Raw genomic sequence first — 4,400 nt, 5'->3', positions numbered from 1 at the left:
CTGCAAATCTACCAAGACCCGGCCGTCCCTCTAAACTTTCATCTGGAACAAGGAGAAGACTGATCAGAGATGCAGCCAAGAGGCCCATGATCACTCTGGATGAACTGCAGAGATCTACAGCAGAGGTGGGAGAGTCTGTCCATAGGACAACAATCAGTCGTACACTGCACAAATCTGGCCTTTATGGAAGAGTGGCAAGAAGAAAGCCATTTCTCAAAGATATCCATAAAAAGTGTTGTTTAAAGTTTATCACAAGCACCTGGGAGACACACCAAACATGTGGAAGAAGGTGCTCTGGTCACATGAAACCAAAATACAACTGTTTGGCCTCAATGCAAAACGATATGTTGATTCTTCACAAAAAATTTAAATTTGATATATTTATGTTTGAAGCCTGAAATGTGGCAAAAGGTTGAAAAGTTCAAGGGGGCCGAATACTTTTGCAAGGCACTGTATATTATATTATCAGTAATAACAAGGTCAGGATGGAACGGGACAGATTGGTAAAGTTCATTATTGTGGTTCCTCAGTGCATAAAACAGGAGTAAGCAAGCACAAATTAGGCGGTAACAATATTATTTCTTAAAGTCTTTGCTCGTTAAGTTTATATCAAAAACTGTTTTTATAAATCTCCACTTTGGAAAGCAATTGTAAAGATGTAAGTGTTTCTCACCAAAAACACTGTTTGCATGTAGATAAACTGTAAATAAACTCTTATGTGGCGACTTCCTTGCCAACCAAGCTTCTCAAAGTGCTTTACAACACAATCTGTGCCCTCTTTAGAGTCAGAGTTTCTTTATTGTCATTCGCACCTCATGTGGTACATGTGGTGGAGCGAAATTATGTACACGGGGTCCCAGTTACATCCGACAATAAAATGTATAAGAAAAACAGTAATAACATCTAAGATATGAACTAAGAAAAACATCAACTAAATATACACTAAGCACTCATAAGCACTCACTTTAACCCATCAACACACATTCATACTGCACTCTACTACTTCTCTACAAAGCTAATCTGAATAAATCACTGCATAGAGACTAATCAGTGCTTTAGATCACATCCATACACCGATGGGGCATAAAGGAGGCAATGAGTGGTTCAGTGTCTTGCCCACTTCAACATGCTGCCAGGAATCAAACCTCCCACTTTCTCTTTGGCGGACAGCTGCTTTAACCCCCGAGCCACAGCTTCCAGACAAAAGGTGCAAATGCAAAAGATCTGTGTCAGTGAGGACTGAACCACAGAGACCGATTAAAAACTTGTTTTTCAAATATAAATTTTCCCTCCTGTCCAAGCAGCCAGCTGAGCATTGAGCGAGCCACCCCACTTCACACCTCTCCTCTGCTGGTTCGGCCTCTTTTGGCTTTAGTTCAGTACTCAACAGTATTTGAAGCACATACATAATTACCTTAACAGTAGATGAGATGTAAAACTCGAGAGCTCAGATCAGACATGTGTTCTCTATGTGTCAATTTATTTCCTAAATAGGCCTTCTGAATTTTCCTCGTGTGCTGTTTGACCACAGGCAGCATTGGTTGTTTCTGTGATGGTGACGCAGCTATTGGTGCATTCACTGACACTTAAAATCATGTAATGTTCAACATAAAAAAAGGAAAAAAGAATTAATTAAAGAAAACAAGAAACTGAAACTAGAAGTTAAATCTTCTACTTAATTCAATTCAATTGAGTTTATGTATATAGCACCAAGCCACAACAGAAGTCTTGCCAGGGCACTGAACAGAAACATTCATACTGTATACATAAAAAACAAGTTAAGATTAATTATCTAACAAGCCAACAGACTGCTTTGAGTTTTCACTTCATTGCAGTTTCCCATAAGCGAGCACAGAGGCAACAGTGGAAAGGAAAAACTCCCTCGTGAGGAAGAAACCTCCAGCAGAACCAGGCTCAGGACAAGTGACCATCTGCTTCGACAGGCTGGGTTTGAGAGGACAGGAAGGAGAGACAAACACACAATGACAGGTCCAGGATGTAGGCCATCAGGTTTTCTCTATAGGAGGAAAGACAAAAAGACAGAAATCACATGTTAAGAAAGAATAATTACAAATACAAACTATTCATTTAATTTCATTTGATGAAATGAGTTCAATTTGTTCTCCAGTAGTCTAAGGTTATAGCAACATAGGATAAGGAATAGGTCAGGAAACCAAGCCAGTTAACTATAGGAGTTGTCAAAAAGGAAAGTCCTAAGCCCAGTCTTAAAAATGGACAATGTTTCAGCCTCATGGACAGAAACTGGAAGTTGGTTCCACAAGAGAGGAGCCTGATAACTGAAAGATCTTCCTCCCATTCTGCTTTTGGAAACTTTAGGAACCACAAGTAAGCCTGCAGTCTGAGAGCAAAGATAGGAAACTATGGACGGAACAATAAGATCTCTAATATAAGATGGAGCTAGGTTGTTGAGCGCTTTGTAAGTTAGAAGTAAGATTTTGAATTCTATTCTGGATTTGACAGGGAGCCAATGGAGAGAAACTAAAACTGGAGAAATATGATCTCTCCCACCAACTCCAGTTAAAACTCTGGCAGCAGCATTTTGGATCAACTGAAGATTTTTAAAATAAGTATTTGGACACCCAGATAATAAACCATTACAATAATCCAGCTTAGAATGGAAAACACCAAATCTGTCATAAATATATTAGGTGCTAAATATGCTAAATAAATAAACACATAAAAATAAACAGGTAAATAAATAAACAAATAAAATAAATGATATAAAAAAATACATATATATATATATATATATATTAGCGCTCAGTCTTCAAGAAAAAGTGCGGAGCATGTAGTTTTTGAGGGATATTTGTTTGAGTTTCAGACATTATTCTGAACCACCTAACTTAAAGCCAAACGAAGTAGATTTTTTTTGTGATTTTCTCCTCATTATGATTTCTAAATGTCCTAAAAATCTATTTATAAAAAGTATATAAAAGTTTTAATTTCAGAAGATGCCAAACATTACGTGAACAAAACAATTGGGATGGCATTATAAACTAAATCCTTAGACAACTCCTGCACCTCTTGGTCACAATTATATAGAACACAATAATCACAACATCTATGCTTTGCATTTCATCTTCTATTTTAAGAGAGACACATTTACAAAGTCAGGAAGGAAGGCAGAAACATCCCATGGTCTGTCTGTAATTATGCATCTATTTTCTTATAATTAAGAAAAATTAATCCTCAAAGTGAAGAGGGGAAGTGAAAGATGGGCCATCTGGAGAAAGACTAGTGTGTCTGATGTGAGGAAATGTGAACATGAGTCCTCAGACCAGTCTAGAGCTGCAGGTAAACTCACAGTCGAACAGCAACATCACAAGCTGCAAAGCTGAATGATTTTTTTCTTCTGGTTCCTGTTATTTGCTCTCAGGTAATTTAAAGTCTAACACACCTGCTTTTGTAACCATCATCTCCCTTGCTGATAGCATGCTGACTGGGCTACGTTATACCAGACCTGAGGCTGGGCTGCTGGCATGCCAGCACAGTTCAGTTCTCAACTTTTAAATCTGCCTAATCCTCATTTCAGCAGCAGATCAGCAGCTTTATTAAGCCGGCTGTTTGACGGCAGCGATGGTTTCACTATGAGTGTGTGTTGAGGTGGGAGTTGACTGACATCCGTAGCAACAGTAGCTTGGAAACAGCTCGAGGTATCACGCAGAGTATGTTTAAGCAGTGAAGACGGTGGGAGGTGTTGGATGGTGGGAGAAGTTGCCGAGAAGACAAAGCCTCTTTGGGCACTTATCTGTACGTGAATGTGTTTGTGTGCATATGTGAGACAGAGGAGGAGAGTGTGTTAAAGAACTGAGTAGCCATGGTAATATTGACGTCTAAGGGTGTGAAGTGCTACAAGCTAAAGTGCTACTTTTTAATCTTTTTATTCTTACACACAGTTTGACTGGTTCGGCGCAAGCCTTTTGTTGTTTCGTCGTTGAAGCTTAACCAAGGAGATCTTATCCTTGGGAGCCATTCGGAGGGATGCTGGTGTGGACGGTGAACTTTTCAAGCTGCCGAACTGAAAGGGCAAGATGAACTCTGGCCATGAAAAGGAAAAGAAAGGGAAAGCATTAGGACAAAGCTTGATAAGGCTGCATGGCTTACTTTTGTTGCTTTTTTTTTTTTTGCAATGCTTCTAAAACTCACCTTCCTGCTAAAATGACAACAGATGACCCAAGAGACATTATGTGCAGTCGTGGCATGAATCTGTGTATGGACGGGTTGTTGACCTTAAAAACTCGCGTCAGCGTTGCTGCAGTTTGACTCGAGTCGACTCTTTTTGCGAAGTCTCTCTGCACTGCGAGTGTTTGCCTGCACTGTTTGTTTGTCTGGTTAAACTACTAAAAATAGAAGAAAAAAAAGCAGATGTGTATTTGCCG

The sequence above is a fragment of the Nematolebias whitei genome, chromosome 8, assembly GCF_014905685.2.
Source record: "Nematolebias whitei isolate Nwh7 chromosome 8, NemWhi1, whole genome shotgun sequence".
In the NCBI taxonomy this organism is placed as follows: domain Eukaryota; kingdom Metazoa; phylum Chordata; class Actinopteri; order Cyprinodontiformes; family Rivulidae; genus Nematolebias; species Nematolebias whitei.
The sequence above is the reverse complement of the archived record's forward strand: the minus strand, read 5'-3'. Positions refer to the sequence as shown.